The following is a 20,861-nucleotide window of genomic DNA, read 5'->3' on the forward strand; positions in this document are numbered from 1 at the left end:
AGTGAAGAGGGGGTTTAGCCCACCTCATGAGCTGACGAGCAACTAAACTTATATGATATTTCATACCATATCGTGACACCAAGGAGCCCACCCGACAAGTAAGGGATAAAGTTGTGGAGAAGAGTAAAGCAGGGTTAGGTTATACAAACAGCCCAATCTCAGAATATCTCAATGAGCTCTGTTTATTCCATCATCCAAAAATGGAAGAAGTATGACACAACTGCAAACTCGCCACAACAAGGCCGTCCACCTACAGTGACATATCCCAAGACAGCGGAGCACTAATGAGAGAAGAAGCCAAGAGGACTATGGTCACTCTGGAGGAGCTGTAGAGATAGCTTAGGGAGAGAATGTGTCCACGGTACAACTATTAGTTGGATACTCCACAAAACTGGCCTTTATGGAAGAGTGGCAAGAAGAGAAACATTTTTGAAAACCAGTCATAAAAGTTCCAAGTAGGGGACACAGTGAGCATGTGGAAGAAGGTGCTCTGATCAGAAGAGACTAAAGTAGACCATTGGTGAAGTAGTAGTATTTTGGGCAAAATGCAAGATGCTATGTGTGGTGGAAAACTAACACTGCACATCATCCTGAAAACACCATCCCCACCGTCACATCTGGTGGTGGCTGCATCCTGCTGTGGGGAGTCTTTTCTTGAGCAGGGGCAGGGAAGCTGGTCAGAGGTAATAGGAAGATGAAAGGAGCAATACATTAAGTCAACTTATAAAACAGTAAGTCAGAGGTGTTTTTAGGGTCATAAAAATTCAAGGGCGCATACTATATACCCCTTTACCCACAAGAAAAATTTATTTACGCATATAGTTACTAAATAATACTGCTATAGCAGAACCAATATTACCACAATAACAATTAAATATTTCCTCTATAATACTATTGAACAACAAAACAAATAAACAATATCACTTTTAATAAGGAAGCACAGCGCTCAGGCATCCATGTTGCACGTACATGTTGTGTCTGTTTTTTTTTTTTTACGGATACAAAGTGCACCCATTCCAATCTATGGTGCTATTCTCATGTCCGTGTTTTTTCATAGACCGCGTATCTTTTTTTTTCCCGGTATCATGGATGGAAAGGGCCAATATAAGTGAATTGGTCGGTAAAGAAAACGTCCAGCACACGGAGACACTTTGTTTGTGATTAAAGTAGAGGAAGCACTGTCATATATCTCACGATCATTACAGGAAAAGTAAAAGAAAAGTAAAGTTGTGCAACTCAAGAAAAGCGAGCAGAACAGGATCCCACATCCCCGCACCCCGGTGTCAGAATAACGAAACTTTTCTTGTTTTCCTGTTTACAAGTTGCTTATAATGATTCCAATAAGCCTGAAACCCTTGGATCCCGTTGGTCACGGCGCGTGTCATGAGTGTTCCTTAAAGTAAACATTCTGTTTTTGTCACGCTCTACTTCTCTAAATTAATTATTGATAATCAGGAAGTGGCGCTCGGAGAATTTCTGCCTCCGCCCGCGTTCTGCTCGGCATCAAAAAATGATCCACAATAATTCACATAAATGACACAGATTTGTAATGTTTCCCCATCCGGAAGAAAAACTGCGACAATGGTTAATTGGACACATGTTTTCTAACAATTAAGATAATACGTTACGGAGCTGAGCGGGGGAGAAGGGGGACGCGGGTGCAGCAGCTCGTATAGTGAAAAAATTACTATATTCCCTCTACTGCCTGACATCAGCCAGTGGGGCACTGCGATGAACCCCAATATGTCCTTCCCCTCTATTACTCCCATGGACGGGGTAATACAGTTACGGAGGACTTTCCTTCTAGTGACTCATGAGCGTATGGTGTCATATACTGAACTGGTTCCTGTACTGTCAACTGGTTCCAGGCAGAGCCTTTGGCTTAGGTGCCTCCTTCTCAGTATCTGAGTTTCACCAACGTCTGGTGGTCCTTGGTAGTGCTTTCTGACACGGGTACCTCCTGTTTAGTAACCGGGTTCCAGTACCATCAGCTGGTCCTCGGTAGTTCCATTGGCTCTTGTACCTTCGGCTACCCATCCGGATTCCAGTACCGTCAGCTGGTTCTCGGCAGTGTCTTTTGCTCTTGTACCTTCTGCTCCCCATCCTGGTTCCATTACCGTCAGCTGGTTCCAGGCAGAGCCTTTGGCTTAGGTGCCTCCTTCTCGGTATCCGAGTTCCACCAACGTCTGGTGGTCCTTGGTAGTGCTTTCTGGCACGGGTACCTCCTGCTTAGTAACCGGGTTCCAGTAACGTCAGCTGGTCCTCGGTAGTTCCATTGGCTCTTGTACCTTCGGCTACCCATCCGGATTCCAGTACCGTCAGCTGGTTCTCGGCAGTGTCTTTTGCTCTTGTACCTTCTGCTCCCCATCCTGGTTCCAGTACCGTCAGCTGGTTCCAGGCAGAGCCTTTGGCTTAGGTGCCTCCTTCTCGGTATCCGAGTTCCACCAACGTCTGGTGGTCCTTGGTAGTGCTTTCTGGCACAGGTACCTCCTGCTTAGTAACCAGGTTCCAGTACCGTCAGCTGGTCCTCGGTAGTTCCATTGGCTCTTGTACATTCGGCTACCCATCCGGGTTCCAGTACCATCAGCTGGTTCTCGGCAGTTCCTCAGCATTCTTGTACCTTCTGCTACATTTCCAAGTTCAAGCTTTTGGAAATGGTTTTTGCTAATCACTCTGGATCTCCCTGATGACGACCCTAAAGACGACGACCCTGAAGACCACCATGAAGAAGACGACGACCCCGGAAACGACGACCCCGGAGATGACGACCCTGGAGACGGCAACCCTGAAGACCACCCCGAAGATGACGACGACCCCGGAGACGACGACCCTGGAGACAACGACCCTGAAGACCACCCCGAAGAAGACCATGAAGCAGAAGAACAAGAAGCTGCAGAACAAAAAGCAGAAGACCATTAAGCATAAGACTAAAAATCAGAGCAAAATATATTATCTAAATTATAAGCAGAAGAAGACTAAGCAGTGTATGGGGGTGAGTCCGTTCCTCCTCGTGGTGCCCCTGGAAAAAACCTGCTGCTGCAGGCCAAAATGAACGCGGACAAATCCTGTTGTAAAACTTTTATAGATAACAACTACAGGAATGCCTGTCACAAATAAGAATATGATGAAGAACAATATGAAGAAGATGAAGAAGTAGAATATGAAGAAGAAGAATAGTTGAATAAGAAGAATATGAAGAATGTAAAAAAAAGAATAATAGGAAGAAGGTGAAGAAGAAGAAGATGAATAAGGTGAAGAAGAAGTTATGAAAAAGATGCTGCTGAGGATGATGAAGAAGAAAATGTGGGAGAAGTAAAAAAGAAGGCGAAGAGCATGGAAGTAGTGAAACAAATATCTGACAAAATATAAAAAAGCTTAACATAGTCAATATCTTTGTAACTCCGAACGTCTTTAAAAAAAAGAATTCCTGCTATTCCATTTGATTGGGCTAAACCTCTATGCCTTTAATGTCTCCTCCACCTCCCCCAATACATTCTACATTATTCTTAGTTGTTTTCCTTCATGTAGAATTAACCTACAAGGAAAGAAAGGGTTTATTTTAATTCCGAGATTTGTGTCCCGTTGACTTGCATTGGTATCGGGTATCGGTGATATCCGATATTTTTTGGATATCGGCCGATCCAAACCGATAACGATATTTCCGAATATCGGAAGGTATCGCTCAACACTAGTGTCTACACTCTTGGAATCAGTGAATGGCCTGTATAAAGGGCTACAGATACTCACTGTGCTGTTTAGTGACATGGTGTGTATCACACTCAACATCGACCAGAGGAAGTGAAGGAAAGAGTTGTCTCAGTGAGATTAGAAAGAAAATGATAGACAAACATGTTAAAGGTAAAAGCTGTAAGACCATCTCCAAGCAGCTTGATGTTCCTGTGACTACAGTTGCACATATTATTCAGAAATGTAAGGTACATGGGGCTGTAGCCAACCTCGCTGGACGTGGCCGCAGAAGGAAAATTGTTGACAAATCAAAGAGATGGATAATACAAATGGTAACAAAAGAGCCCAGAAAAACTTCTAAAGATTAAAGGTGAACTTCAAGCTCAAGGAACATCAGTATCAGATTGCACCATCCATTGTTGAATGAGCCAAAGTGGACTTCATGGGAGACGACCAAGGGGGACACCATTGTTGAAAAAAAATCATAAAAAAGCCAGACTGGAATTTGCCAAACTACATGTTGACAAGCCACAAAGCTTCTGGGAGAATGTCTTATGGACAGATGAGACAAAAATTGAACTTTTTGGCAAGGCACATCAGCTCTATGTTCACAGATGAAAAAATAAAGCATATCAAGAAAAGAACACTGTCCCTACTGTGAAACATGGAGGAGGCTCTGTTATGTTCTGGGGCTGCTTTGCTGCATGTGCTGCTCAGTTTATTATGATAGACTTTCAGCCATACATGGACCTTTTTGTAGTGCTAATAAGCCTGGTTCTATCATTTGTTATACTTTGCTGCCATCTACTGGCCGTTTGCTATATCACTGTAATATTTGTTATGGAATTCTCCCACAACACCTTTCTGTCTTTAGCTCCTCCTATCTTTTTCCTTCTCTTCCTGTTTTGTACTCCGTGCCATCTTGGATCCCACATGTGCTGCAGAGCTGGAGAAGGATTCTCTTGTTACCTCTAACCTGAAGCTTCTATTATCTCTATCTGGTGATTCTGTAACAGCTGTAACCTACAGTCCTCATCTCACCAAGGTACTGTAAATAAACCTGTTGAATGTATCACTGCATCATCCTTCCGGATCACCACGCGCGGCTGATAGAGACTGGTGGCACAGGTTGGCGAGTAACGCTACCTGCCATTGTTTATATAGCGATTTGTGATCACATCCCTCAGACACATCTCATCCACGTATATCGGTGGCAGAATAGTAACAAGAGACCTAAGTCAACAGTGTCTGTGTGCATATGCATTGTCTGCTAGTAAGTCTTAACCGTCCGCCATCTTATCTAAAACATGTCCACAAAGGGCACCATGGACCCATCTGCAAGTGAAGCACATCATGTTCCCGACACCATAGATGCTGCAGGAGCAGAGCCCACACTTACTGCAGAGCAGGACGTACGACCCAAACGTGTAACCAAGCCGACACAAAAGGCCAGAGAGAACTTTGAGACTACTAGAGACGAGTTCCATGATAACCTAGAACATTTATGGGGCAGAGTTGATCACTATTTAGCAGCTCTTCCACGCTATCACAGTGACGCTGCAGGTTTAACCGCCACATTGAAGAGTTTATCTGCCGCCTATGATCGCTACCAGAGACTGTCTGCAAAGTTCATCACATTCCTGAGTAACTGTGACATGGAAGATGCCCCAGCAGAAGTAACTGAAAGGGAAACTCTTCTCCAAGAAAAGACCTCATTAGTACGAGATGCCCAGGATAAAGCAGAACTCCGCATCGCTCACCTCCAAGAGGTTAGGTCACATCGCACAACATCGACCAAAATCACAGCTCGGTCTTCCAGATCATCTCACTCCAGGAAATCAACATTGTCTGACAAGCTACTGGAGATCCGTGCAGCTGCAGAGGAAGCTAGGGTAAAAAGCTCCTTTGCTAAAAGGGAGGCTGAAGTGGAAGTGGAAGCTCAAAGAAACAAAGTGGAAGCTCAAAGAAATGAGATGGAAGCTCAAAGGAAATTAAAAATACTGCAAGCAGAAAAGGAAGAAGCAACAGCCCTTGCTAAACTGAAGGTCCTTGAACAAGCACTGGGACAAGATGATAATCCGGACTGTCTTATTCCAGAAGAAATGGAAGACGCAGCTGATCGAAGTTCAGACTACGTGCTAAGACATGCAACATCTGCACCAGCACCACCTCCAGTTTCTAACACGGATGCGCCCGCAAGTCAAGAAATGTCGCCACCTACTGCGGACAAGGTAACTTCCAGCTCTGACTCACAATTTAGGCCACAGCCAGCAGAACCTATAGAGACTAAACCGCAGTTTAACCCTTATGCCGCATCATTTCGTCCTGATTTGTCGCAGTCATATAAGCCAGAGAACTTACATTCCCTACGGATACCACAAGTTCATCCTGCAACAATGACCGAGAGATCGGACATGTCTGACTTCGCCAGATACATGATTCGCCGGGAGTTAATAAACATTAGTCTCTCAAAGTTTGATGATCGTGCTGAGAATTATAGAGCCTGGAAATCCACCTTTCAAGCAGTGATCCAAGACCTTAATCTCACCGGCAAGGAACAACTGGATTTGCTTGTTAACTGGTTAGGCCCTGAATCAGCAGAGCGCATAAAGACAATAAGGGCAGTTCATGTGGACTATTCAGATGCAGGTCTTATTGCAGCCTGGGAGAGACTGGAACAAACCTATGGCAGCTCAGAAGCTATAGAATGTGCCTTATTTAAAAGACTGCAAACCTTCCCAAAGATAACTAACAAGGACAATAGAAAACTTCAAGATCTGAGCGACCTACTAAAGGAAATAGAATTGGCAAAATTAGACCCACGTCTCTCAGGACTGAGCTACCTAGATACTGCTCATGGCGTTAATCCAATAGTGTCCAAGTTGCCACACGGCATGCAGGATAAATGGGCAGACCACGGCTCACGGTATAAAAGGCAGTATAATGTGTCCTTTCCCCCCTTTTCATATTTTTCCAGGTTCATCAGTGACCAAGCTCGGAAGAAGAATGATCCCAGCTTCGACTTCACTGAGCCTACTCCACCAGCATCATCATCATCTACAAGGTATGATAATATTGCCAAACGTAGAGATTCAAGGAACACAGTATATGTGAGAAAGACTGACGTTCCACTTACTACACCTGCCTTCACTAAGACAAATAATGTTGCTCCTAAAGTCATGGACAGTAACCGTATGTGCCCTATCCACAAAAGGCCTCACCCACTTAAAGAATGCCGTGGATTCAGAGCAAGGACTTTGCAGGAGCGTAAAGATACCCTCAAGGAGCTTGGGATATGTTATAAGTGTTGCACCTCCTCAGACCACCTCGCTAAGGAGTGTAAGGCCGCCATTAAGTGCACTGAATGCAGCAGTGATAAACACGTCACAGCCATGCATCCCACGCCAGCTCCATACAACTCACAACCTTCTGCAGCATCTAACCCTGCTCAAAAGCATGGCGAGGAGCCACAGGTCCCTGACCCAACTGCAACCGCTGTTTCCTCCTCATGTACTGAGGTATGTGGAGAAGGGACTGATCCTAAATGCTGTGCCAAGGTATGTCTGATTAAGGTCTATCCAGAAGGACAACCCGACAAGGCCTCCAAAATGTATGCCATAATAGATGAGCAAAGTAACCGATCTCTAGCAAGGCCCAAATTCTTTGAGATCTTCAACATAAAGGGACAAATGACTCCATACATCCTCAACACCTGCTCTGGTCGTGTTGAGACTTCTGGCAGGAGAGCCTCTGGGTACATAGTCTCTTCAATCAAGGGAAACGTGCATATACCTTTGCCAACCCTAATTGAATGTGACCAGATACCTGATAACAGGGAGGAGATTCCCACTCCGGAAGCCGCACTTTATCATCGCCACTTGAGGCACCTGACTAATGAAATTCCTCCTCTGGACATGAATGCTGATATTCTAATCCTACTCGGAAGGGACATTCTGAAGGTCCACAAGGTACGCCAACAATGCAACGGCCCAGATGATGCTCCATACGCCCAAAGACTCGACCTAGGCTGGGTAATCATGGGCGATGTATGTCTGGATAGGAGTCACAAGGCATCCGAAGTCAACGCCTGTAAAACGTATGTGCTCCAAAATGGTCGCGCAACTCACTTTAAGCCATGCCTTCATCACTACGAAGTGAAAGAGAGGTTCTCTGATTCCGTCCAGGAGCCTGACATCATTCCCACTCCCTACGGTGATGACTTAGGGAGAACAGTGTTTCACACGACAAAAGATGACAACAAAGTTGCCTTATCCATAGAAGACAAGGAGTTTCTTAAAATCATGGACAGTGTAACATAGTAACATAGTAACATAGTTAGTAAGGCCGAAAAAAGACATTTGTCCATCCAGTTCAGCCTATATTCCATCATAATAAATACCCAGATCTACGTCCTTCTACAGAACCTAATAATTGTATGATACAATATTGTTCTGCTCCAGGAAGACATCCAGGCCTCTCTTGAACCCCTCGACTGAGTTCGCCATCACCACCTCCTCAGGCAAGCAATTCCAGATTCTCACTGCCCTAACAGTAAAGAATCCTCTTCTATGTTGGTGGAAAAACCTTCTCTCCTCCAGACGCAAAGAATGCCCCCTTGTGCCCGTCACCTTCCTTGGTATAAACAGATCCTCAGCGAGATATTTGTATTGTCCCCTTATATACTTATACATGGTTATTAGATCGCCCCTCAGTCGTCTTTTTTCTAGACTAAATAATCCTAATTTCGCTAATCTATCTGGGTATTGTAGTTCTCCCATCCCCTTTATTAATTTTGTTGCCCTCCTTTGTACTCTCTCTAGTTCCATTATATCCTTCCTGAGCACCGGTGCCCAAAACTGGACACAGTACTCCATGTGCGGTCTAACTAGGGATTTGTACAGAGACAGTATAATGCTCTCATCATGTGTATCCAGACCTCTTTTAATGCACTAAACTAGTGTGTAACACTGTGTTAGGTCTCGAGTTCCCACTTCTGCACAGGGGGAATCTCGGGCCGTCTCCACTGCGGTCTCCCATTCCTATCCAGCCGCAGTGGAGTCTGCTCAGCAGGGACGTCGGTCCCAGCGTCTTGCTCGGTCTCGCTCTGTACAGAGGGTTCTTCAAAAATGAATCTGACCGCTGGGTTGCTCCCTTACCCTTCAAGGCTTCAAGGACCAGGCTTCCTAACAACAGAGAACAGGCCTTATCTAGATTCATCTCACTGCAGAGAACATTAAGGAACAAGCCTGAAATGAAGGAACATGTCATAGCTTTTATGGACAAGATATTTCGCAATGAGCACGCAGAGCCAGCTCCACCATTGCAAGCTGATGAAGAATGCTGGTATCTACCTTCCTTTGGAGTGTATCATCCAAGAAAGCCGAAACAAATCAGGGTGGTGTTCGATTCAAGCGCCAAACATGACGGCGTATCTCTGAATGACGTTCTCCTCACTGGTCCGAACCTGACTAATAACCTGGTGGGAGTGCTCATGAGATTCAGAAAGGAACCGGTCGCCATTACCGCCGACATCGAACAAATGTTCCATTGTTTCATCGTGCAACAAGATCACAGAAATTATCTCCGTTTTCTATGGCACCGAGACAACGACACCAACAAGGAAATGATCGAATACCGCATGAAGGTGCACGTTTTTGGAAACAGTCCTTCTCCTGCAGTCGCCACCTACGGCCTACGTAGGACCGCCTCCGATGGTGCAGCAGAGTTCGGGAAGGATGCTCAACAGTTCGTTGAAAAGGACTTCTACGTGGACGACGGTCTTAAATCCCTTCCTACAGTGGAGGAAGCCATAGATCTGCTCCAACGGACACAAGGTATGCTTTCTAAAGCTCATTTAAGATTGCATAAAATTGCCTCCAATAGTGCTGTTGTCATGAAGGCCTTTCACCCTAATGATCATGCCGCAGAATTTAGGGACTTGAACCTAGGCTCAGACAATCCACCAGTACAGAGAAGTCTAGGCCTGAGGTGGAACTTGCTAAATGACTCCTTCAGCTTTCAGGTTAGTGGTGCAGAAAAACCATTTACTAAGCGTGGGGTTCTGTCAGTGGTGAACAGTCTATATGATCCACTTGGGTTTGTCGCACCCCTGACTATACAAGACAAGCTCCTGCTGAGACAACTCTCAGAGTACATTAAGGACTGGGATATACCACTCCCTGCAGACAAACAACTAAAGTGGAAGTCATGGAGAGAATCTCTTTGCGCCTTGGATAAGATCCACATACCACGTTGTTACACTCCAGCATCCCTAACTACAAGTCAAAGGAAGGAGATTCATGTATTCGCTGATGCCTCCACTGAAGCTATTGCCGCTGTCGCTTACTTGAAGGTTGTAGACTCTAACAATGAAGCCCATGTTGGATTTCTGTTTGGAAAGGCTAAACTGGCTCCTAAACCCGAGCACACCATACCCAGACTCGAGCTCTGTGGGGCTGTACTAGCCATAGAGATTGCAGACGTCATACAGAGCGAACTAGCTATTCACGTGGATGACATAAGATTCTACACAGACAGTAAGGTAGTTCTGGGCTACATATACAACCAGACGAAACGCTTCTACGTCTATGTCAGTAACCGAGTGGAAAGGATCAGGAAATCCTCCAAACCCCAGCAATGGCAGCACGTCCCATCCCATCTTAACCCTGCGGACCTTGCTACTAGACCAGTGTCTATTGGTGCCTTCGCAAGCTCTTCTTGGTTGACAGGACCAGAGTTCCTTCACGAACAGTGCAAAGAGACTGCCGTTGAAGACAGCTTCAGCCTTGAGGATCCAGATGTCGACCCAGAGATCCGTCCTGATGTCAGCACCTTCATCACCAAACTCAAGGAGGAGGTTGGCTTGGACTGTCGGCGTTTTGATCGCTTCTCAAGATGGACGAGGCTGGTTCGTGCCATTGCAAGGTTAGTACACATTGTACAATGCTATCGCAATAAGGACAGTAACACTGATTGTCATGGTTGGCATATCTGCCATAAGCCTCTCTCTGCAGAAGACATTGCTCTGAGTGAACTCATTGTGATACGCAATGTGCAGCAGAATGTTTTTCACAAGGAACTGGAATCTATGCTGATGGACTCAAATCTTTCAAGACTCACTCACGAGACCTTGACCACTTTCTTAGCAGAAGTCTCTGCTATAGTAAACTCAAGACCTCTTGTAACCATATCTACGGATCCAGAATCTCCTACAATTCTCACTCCGGCAACTCTCCTCACCCAGAAACTTGGAACTGTTCCTAACCCGCCTGAAGACTCTGTGTCCGGTAACAAATATCAGAGATGGTGGAAATATGTGCAACATCTGGCTAATTGTTTCTGGAATAGATGGAAGAAGGAGTACCTGACACTTCTCCAAAAACGAAGAAAATGGCAACACGTAAAGCCAAATTTACAAGTAGGAGATATTATCCTCATGAAAGACCAGAAGGAGGAAAGAAGCACATGGCCTATGGGACTTATCTCTAAAACCTTTCCAAGTGACGATGGCAAGGTACGCAAGGTAGAAGTGACAGTTACTAAGCAAGGTGACCCCAAAACTTTCATTAGGCCTATATCAGAGATTATTTTACTCATACCGGTTGAGGATTGATTATCCATCCAATCAGTAGGAACTCTTTCAAGGAACTTCAACCTTTGGATTACAAATGGGTTGGAGACAGTTTGGCCTAGCGCGGCTTCTCCAATCCGAAGATGGGTTATCCTTTGGATTACTTCAAGAAATCGTTCTAGACTTGTTATTCAATATGTTATTGTTGCATTGCATGCGTTGTTTTTATCTTACAGGTTGAGGTATCCCTCCATGCACTTCTGGTGAACACTCCCAATTCGAGACTTATGGTATAGTGAAATCCAAGGATTTCAGACGGGGAGTGTGCTGCTCAGTTTATTATGATAGACTTTCAACCATACATGGACCTTTTTGTAGTGCTAATAAGCCTGGTTCTATCATTTGTTATACTTTGCTGCCATCTACTGGCCGTTTGCTATATCACTGTAATATTTGTTATGGAATTTTCCCACAACACCTTTCTGTCTTTAGCTCCTCCTATCTTTTTCCTTCTCTTCCTGTTTTTGTACTCCGTGCCATCTTGGATCCCACATGTGCTGCAGAGCTGGAGAAAGGATTCTCTTGTTACCTCTAACCTGAAGCTTCTATTATCTCTATCTGGTGATTCTGTAACAGCTGTAACCTACAGTCCTCATCTCACCAAGGTACTGTAAATAAACCTGTTGAATGTATCACTGCATCATCCTTCCGGATCACCACGCGCGGCTGATAGAGACTGGTGGCACAGGTTGGCGAGTAACGCTACCTGCCATTGTTTATATAGCGATTTGTGATCACATCCCTCAGACACATCTCATCCACGTATATCGGTGGCAGAATACTGCATCTGGCACAGGGTGTCTAGAATCTGTGCAGCGTACAATGAAATTGCAAGACTATCAAGGGATTCTAAAGAGAAATGTGCTGCCCAGTGTCAGAAACCTTGGTCTCAGGCTCAGGTCTTGCAACAGGATAATGACCCAAAACACACAGCTAAAAACACCCAAGAATGGCTAAGAAGAAAACATTGGACTATTCTGAAGTGGCCTTATATGAGCCCTGACCTAAATTCAATTGAGCATCTTTGGAAAGAGATGACGCATGCCGTCTGGAAAAGGCAACCTTCAAACATGAGACAACTGGAGCAGTTTGCTCGAGGATTTGGCCAAAATACCTGTCGAGAGGTGCAGAAGTCTCATTGACAATTACAGGAATCGTGTGATTGCAGTGATTGCCTCAAAATGTTGTGCAACAAAATACTAAGTTAAGGATGTATTTTAAAAAAATCTATTTTTCAAATAAACGCATTGGTTTTACCTGAAGCTGGACTTTCCTCTTGGTTTCCGCAGAAAAATGTGAAGACTACTAGGACTCTGTACTCCGGAGTGATGAGATCAAGAGAAACGTTTTTGGAATGGCTTTGCAAAGGTGAGGAGTACAAAGAGAAATGAATGGTGCCTACAGTAAGACCTGGTGGTGGCCATGTCCTTATGTGGGGGCACATGAGCTGCTGGTGTCAGGGGGCTACATGTCATTGATGGTATCATGAATTCACAGATGTTCTGTTCTTTAGTAAAAGAAGATGCCACCATCACTCCATGCCCTTGGTAGACGTGCACTTTTCCAACATGACAATAATACAAAACACAAATCTGTTACATTTCTGAAGAAGAACAGGGTGACAGTGATTCATGGCCAAGTGTCTCCTGGTCTGACCCAACTGAACACATATGGGGAATTGTGAGGAAACAAATTGCCATCACTCTCCATCTGGCATCCAGGCTCTAGAGTTTGTTCTTGAAGAATCGAAAAAGATCGATGTTGCAGTATGTCACCAACTTGCTCATTCCCTGCATAGAAGACTTGGTGCCAACCTTTAAAATCATGGAGGTCATACAAAATACTAGATGTAGTAGTTGTTAACATGGGATGTACCCATTTTTTCATCAACTTATTTCAGTAAAACTGAAGCTTTTGTAATTAAAGTTATATTATTAATCTTACTGGCTTTAAACTCTCCTCATCTTGGCATGATTGACATGTCGCTCTCTGTAAGGAGAAACGTTACCCCTTGGATCCCGGTCAGACGCCTCTCACACAGCCAAACCAGACCTCACACTTTGCACTGATGAGGAGCAGAAGCCCGAAACACAGTGTCTTCAAATTGAGAGTCTGGTTTGGCTTTTATCCTAAGTCATGTGACAAGGCTCGTTAAAGGGTCGACATTGACTTCAAGGATCGCTACTTCCTATAGGTGGCACTAGAGGTCTAATCCTCTTCCTCTCTGAAGAGACAATTTGGAAATTGTTTTTGTGTTCATTTGAGATATTGATTATATTCTTACTCTTCAAAGTAATTGATGCTCAGTAGGACACATATCATAATATGCAGGAGAGGCCCATGTTATACCAGCATTACCTACAGTAACTCTTGATCATTTTGCCCAACTGGCAGTCCCTAGGCCTCCGTCTTCCCTGCCCCCATAATGTCTCCATACACGTCTAATCCTCATCTTCTTTTTTCCCTTGACGTTAAAATTTCATATTTTACTTTCAGAAGTAAACTTTGATCAGTAGTTATGAATTCCTAATGAACGGGAGCTGAGAACAGATGTTATATAATTACGACTCATCCCAGGGTCTCGGGAAGGTTGGGCCCCCTCTTGTGAGCATATGTTAAATGTGAAGAGTCTGCTCAAGATGAGATCTCATTGAGGAAACAGACGATACTCGTGAAGTGCAGTAAAAATCTGCCTTGTTGAGAGGTTCCTGAAGGATCGTGGCAGAAATAGGAAAGTTCTATTGAGTTTACTAAATTCTATAACTTGGGTGAAAACTCTGATCTTGTAGTTTTCAATCATTTATCGTATATGGGTGTCGCTGTAGTTCCAGTAGGACGTTGCGGTGGGAAAAATCTTTATCGATTGGAACTATGTGTGGACGTGTCAACTGGCAAGAAAGTACCCACCAGCCTTCTTGTTCTTCTTTTTTTATCTTTTATTTGGCAAGTAAAAGCCAGGATGGCTGCTACTAATAAGAAGCACGAGAAAACTCCTTGCAATATTTATAATTAATAAAAAACTTAAGAAAATTCCAGTGAGTATGTTTTTTTCGTTTTTTTTTAAATCCATATAGAGTTTCTAAGGCTATGTACACTCGTTGCTTTTTTGCTGCTTTTTTTCTGCAGAAAACCTGATCTCTTGGCATTAAAAAAAGCTACAGACAAAAGGCAAGTTTTGCACGCTTTTTGGCTGCTTTTCTTTCTGCGTTTTTCAGGATCCCAAAGTTCAGCTTTGCTTCCATCATACAAGCATGAACAATGCAAGGTGTTAGGCCACCAATGCAAGACGTAGGTGACACCATAAAACTTTTTTGGGGAAAAAAAAGGGCAAATTGATCAAGTGCAAAAAGTCTGAACAAACAGTGACTATTCTGAACAAAAAAGTTAATGTGTTAATGAAAAAAATGCATAATTACAAATGTAACAACAACGGGAGGAGTTGAATTAGTCTGGAATAGTTTACCTAAGACGTTGGCAGTGCATTTTGTAGAGCGGACACTGTTTACTTTCACACATTGGTCAGGGCCATTGAGTTGGTCAGGCATTGTTAAATCTCACACATTGGTCAAGCAATGTTTATTTATACACACTGGTCAAGCATTGAATTGCTCAGGCAATGTTTAGTTTTACACATTCGTCAGATATTGAGTTGCTCAGGGCAATGTTTCTTTTTACACACTGGTCGGCCATTGAATTGCTCAGGCAATGTTTAGTTTAAAAAATATTGCTAATTTGATTAAACTGTACTAATATAGCTGCAATTCTCAGGTGAGACCAAGGTATTTGGTTTAAAACATTGGTCGGCCATTGAATTGCTCAGGCATTGTTTAGTTTTACACATTGGTCGGCGATTAAATTGCTCAGGCAATGTTTAGTTTTACACTTTGGTCGGCCATTGAATTGCTCAGGCAATGTTTAGCTTAACACATATCACTAATTTGATTAAACTGTACTAATATAACTGCAATTCTCAGGTGAGATCAAGATATTTGGTTTACCACATTGGTCGGCCATTAAATTGCTCAGGCAATGTTTAGTTTTACACTTTGGTTGGCCATTGAATTTCTCAGGCAATGTTTAGTTTTACACATTGGTCGGCCATTAAATGGCTTAGGCAGTGTTTAGTTTGACACTTTGGTCGGCCATTGAACTGCTCATTCAATGTTTAGTTTTACACATTGGTTGACGATTGATTCCCTCAGGCAATGTTTAGTTTAACACATATCAGTAATTTGATTAAACTGTACTATTATAACTGCAATTCTCAGGTGAGATCAAGATATTTGGTTTACCACATTGGTCGGCCATTAAATTGCTCAGGCAATGTTTAGTTTTACACTTTGGTTGGCCATTGAATTGCTCAGGCAATGTTTAGTTTTACACATTGGTCGGCCATTAAATTGCTTAGGCAGTGTTTAGTTTTGCACTTTGGTTGGCTATTGCATTGCTCAGGCAACGTTTGGTTTTATACATTGGTCGGCCATTAAATTGCTCAGGCAATGTTTGGTTTTACACTTTGTAGGCCATTGAATTGCTCACGCAATGTTTAGATTTATACATTGGTCGGCCATTAAATTGCTCAGGCAATGTTTAGTTTTAAGCTTTGGTCGGCCATTGAATTGCTCAGGCAATGTTTAGTTTTACACATTGGTTGGCCATTGATTTGCTCAGGCAATGTTTAGTTTAAGATATATCACTAATTTGATTAAACTGTACTTATATAACTGCAATTCTCAGGTGAAACCAAGATATTTGGTTTAAACTTGAGAAAATTACAAACATAAATTAATTTCACATCCTGCTGTACCTGCTATTTTTACACTAAAAATGCAGCAAAAATTGATGGTAACTTTTTTTTTGCTGCGTTTTGCTACTTTCTTGCTCTTACTCATTGTTTTCTATGGGTGAAAAAATCCTGCAAAAAAGCTGAAAATAGTGGCATGCTGCAGGTTTTAAAAAAAAGTTGCAGTTTTGCATTTTAGTCAGGATGAAAAAAAAAGAATGTGCATGAGATTTCTGTTATCTCATAGCTTTTGCTGGTACCGTAAAAAGCAGCTTTTAATTTGCATAAAAAAGCGTGTGAAAATATCCTAAAAGTTCCATCTACAATATTGCAATAAAAATTACAACTTATGATGCAGAAAACAAATCCGGCTACATAAATGCAAAAAATAACAAAGATTCCGAATACGAAGGAGGTTAGTAATGTTAATACACCTGGGCTGGCCATTAACGAGTTAATCTTTCTCAGCGAGAGAATATTCCAGTAGTACGGTGCATATCAGGAGTAGATACAGAGCTGGTATATTAGATTCGTGTAGCCCCGGAGCGCTGCTCACATCACACTCCGCGGAGACGTCTGCCGAGCAGCCAGCTGTCAATACGTTTGGGTCTATAATCGTGGACCGCACGTTGTAATATGAGGTCACTGGGAGTTGTGGACTCGATGATGACTAGACACCTTGATCAAGAATGTACAGTCCTGTGTGGAAGTTTTCACACCCCTTCCTGGTAACAAGGAGGTAGATAACAGAGATTTGAATGCAGCAAATTTTGCAGAAAAATTTTGAATTTTTCAATGCAAACTGAATATTCCTTATTATTATTTCCAGACCCCAGAACATAATAATCTTTGGGTGCAGAAAAGAAAAATTATTACCCCTCACGACGCAGCCCACCGCTGCAGTCCATCGTTTGGTCCCCTGCACCTTCTGGCGTCTTCTTTCCACCTTCCCCCATTGTTGATACCTGCTTTACCCATTTTCACTCTACATCAGATGCCAAAGTTACGGGGCCACAAAATTTCACTTCCCACTTAGAAATGATCAGGCCAGGCAAGCATTGCTTCTTCTTCCTAAAGTGTAGTGTCTGCCCACCAGCACTGTCTATGCAGAGTGCATCAGTTGAGATGGGATCAGTTGCTGCACTCTGCATAGACGCAGATCAAGATGACAAAGCTCTGCTCTCAGTTTAATGAAGTGAGCCTTGTCATCTCGGTGAAACCTGTGCAGAGAGCAATCACTGAAAATACCAGAAAAAAATCCCCAAACTGTGAAAGTGAGTTTTCTATGCAAAGAGCAGCAGTGAATGGCAAACTCATCTCCATTGCTGCACTCTATGGTGACTGAGAAACCAGAAACTGAGGAGCTAATGAATGTAGACAACATGTAATCATGTGTAGTGCCCAAAACGTGATTCGATGCTGTCTTCATTCGTTACTCAGACATACTTTGATGTTTTACACTTTTTTTACTTTGTGATAGTACTAGGGTTAGCGATAGAGTCAGTGTTATGGCAAGCTATAGGGTTAGGGATAGGGTTATGGCAAGGAATAGGGTTAGGGATAGGGTTATGGCAAGGAATAGGGTTAGGGATTGGGTTATTGCAAGGAATAGGGTCAGGGATAGGGTTGGTGTTATGGCAACATATAGGGTTAGGGATAGGGTTATTGCAAGGTATAGGGTTAGGAATAGGGTTATGGCAAGGAATAGGGATAGGGTTATGGCAAGGAATAGGCTTAGGGATAGGGTTATGGCAAGGACTAGGGTTAGGGATAGGGTTAGTGTTATGGCAAGGTACAGGGTTAGGGATAGGGTTATGGCAAGGAATAGTGTCAGGGATAGGGTTAATGTTATGGCAAGGTACAAGGTTAGGGATAGGGTTATGGCAAGGAATATTGTGAGGGATAGAGTTAGTGTTATGGCAACATATAGGGTTAGGGATAGCAATAGGGACAATAATAGAGTATAAATATTTCCATTTTTTTTTAAGAAAATATAACAATTTATAACTTTATTTTTTACATTTTATGTCTGATTTCAGAAAAAAACAAGAATCATGGGGTTAAAATAATAAATTAAAATTATATAAGTATATTCTTCAAATTACAACATGTGCTTGGGGGAGAAAGAGGTTCAATAGTGTTGGAAGGAACGGGAGAAATACTGATAGTTAACAGGTTACGGGGCACAAAATATTTGTTTTGCCCTGAGCACTCACAACCCACGTTACGCCACTGGGTGGAGGGTTCCTGTCATGGGGTCCTTCTCCGGTACCACACAATCAACAGAGCCAGTGAAGAGTGAACAATCCCAAGACCTTTATTTAAGTAAAAATACGAAAGGTCCATATACGATCCACCACACAAAGGATAAAATAGTCCAGAACACGAATGCAGTCCAGTAACAGATAATAGTCAAACAATCCAGCAGGAAAGCATAGTCCATATACTCTTCCTTCCCTCTGAGGTGCTGTGAACACATCATGGTTCCACACAGCACTGATCTGTGTCTCCCCTCCCTGATATTTACAAGTCCCCCTCCTCATTCACAGGTCAGGAGGGGGAAGGTCTCAGGGGCTCATTGTTTCAACAAGCTAGGTCAACATGTCATTAGCATACAGTACTGTGGGGGCTGATATCAGATGGCAAATAACAGCAATTCATCAATTGGCAAATAACTCATCCTACAAGAGAACACCATGATAATCAGTAAAATATAAATATACACAAAATGATACCCACATAACATATCCCACCATCACAGTTCCTTTAAACATTGTATCCTGTAAATTTGCGCCCTATAAATTCTCGAACAGGTGCTCACGAAGGCTGTGGATGGCTGACAGAATTTAGCTTACGTGATGTAATTAATAGTAATGATGAGATGAAGGGTTCTGCAGATGTAATCAGAGGCATGTGTCGTGCATCCATCCTACTGCCTGGGGCGTTTGGTGCCACCTGTACCGTACCTCTTCCGGGCCGTCCCCTTCCCCAGTGTTTCTGATTTCTGCACTGCGTCATTATATTGGGGTGCTAGGACTAATGCAATTACTTTTAGAACCACAATGATTGTAGTTGCTGCAGTCTTTGCACAGTTATTATCATGTTTGTTTGTTTTTTAAATAATTGAATAAAATGTTTTTAAAAAACTGAAAAGCTCCTGATCAGCAGCTCCCCAGCCCCAGTATAACAGGCTCCGCTCAAAGCTGCAGTTTCTGAGCAGATGTTAAGATGCAGCCTCGATGGAGCCTTGTGAACAGAGACCAAGGCGGATCATCAAAGATGCAGAAAAATAGGGTAGGAAATGATCAAAAATATATTAGGAAATATAAAAGCTTAAAAAAGGAATTCCACCTAGAAGTCAGCTCACTATTAGGTGGGCTTCAGACGAGGGTTTAGCTCCGGTATTATGGTGCGGTGCATGGCTTGTAAAACTGGTGAAGGGCTGGGAGTGAGGAAAGCCAAATAAATGCCTGCTTCCTTGTCTGGTGTGGTGTCATCTGGAAAAAGATTCTGATATCCTGAGATATGGAACATTTTCCACCACTACTGCAAATCTACAATATCTCAGGATATCAGGTTACATTAGTCACCCAACACAAGCTCTCTGCAGTCAAGACATTTTATTTTATTAGTAGACGGGGCCAACAGAGTCATCTTATTATCAATAAAGGAATGGGTCAGCAGAGTCATCTCATTGTCACTGCAGGGCAGAATCAACAGAGTCATCTCATTTTGACTAGAGGGCAGGGTCATCTCATTGTAATTAGAGGGAAGACTCATCATTAGTGGGCAGGGTCAGCAGAGTAATTTCATTATCATTAGTGAACAGGGTCAGCAGAGTCATCTCATTATCATTAGAGGGCAGGGTTAACAGAGTCATCTCATTATCATTAGAGGGCAGGGTTAACAGAGTCATCTCATTATCATTAGAGGGCAGGGTCAGCAGAGTCATATCATAATTAGTGGGCATAATCCGCAGAGTCATCTTATTATCATTACAGGACAAGGTCAGCAGAGTAATTCCATCATTATTAGTGAGCAGAGTCAGCAGACTCATCTCATAATTAGTGGGCAGGGACAGGAAACTCAACTCCTTATCTTTGTAGATCGGGTTCAACAGAATCATCTCATTATCATTATTGAGCAGGATTAGCAGAGTCATTTTACTATCATTTGAGGGTGGGATCAGCAGACTCATCTCATTATCACAAGGGGAGGGTCATCTCATTATGATTAGGGGACTGGGTCAGTAGAGTCATGCCAGTATCAGTAGAGGGCAGGGTCAGCAGAGTCATCTCATTATTATTAGTGGGCAGGGTCAGCAGAGTCATTTCAGTATCATTAGTGAGCATAGTCAGTAGAGTCAACTCCATATCATTAGTGAACAAAGTCAGCAGAATCAGCTCAGTATCATTAGTGATCAGAGTCAGCAGAGTCATCTCAGTATCATTAGTGATCAGGGTCAGCAGAGTCATCTCAGTATCATTAGTGGGCAGATTCAGCAGAGTCATCTCAGTATCATTACAGGGCAGTTCAGCAGAGTCATCACAGCATCATTAGTGGGCAGGGTCAGCAGAGTCATCTCAGTATTATTAGTGGGCAGGGTCAGCAGAGTCATCTCATTATCATTAGTGGGCAGGGTTAGCAGAGTCATCTCAGGATCACTAGTGGGCAGGGTCAGCAGAGTCATCTCATTATCATTATGGTCGCTTCAGTAAAATTATCTTTTTAAGTACGATTTTGTTGCAGCTGGAATTGAGA

General features: G+C 43.1%; 1 protein-coding gene across 1 annotated transcript in view; it reads right to left on the bottom strand.

Annotated features, from left to right (window-relative positions):
• ALK (ALK receptor tyrosine kinase) overlaps window positions 1-20,861 on the bottom strand; it is a 750,864-nt gene that overhangs the window by 504,683 nt on the left and 225,320 nt on the right. The gene's annotated exons all lie outside the window — the stretch shown is intronic.

This window comes from Ranitomeya imitator, chromosome 5 (genome assembly GCF_032444005.1).
Source record: "Ranitomeya imitator isolate aRanImi1 chromosome 5, aRanImi1.pri, whole genome shotgun sequence".
In the NCBI taxonomy this organism is placed as follows: Eukaryota; Metazoa; Chordata; class Amphibia; order Anura; family Dendrobatidae; genus Ranitomeya; species Ranitomeya imitator.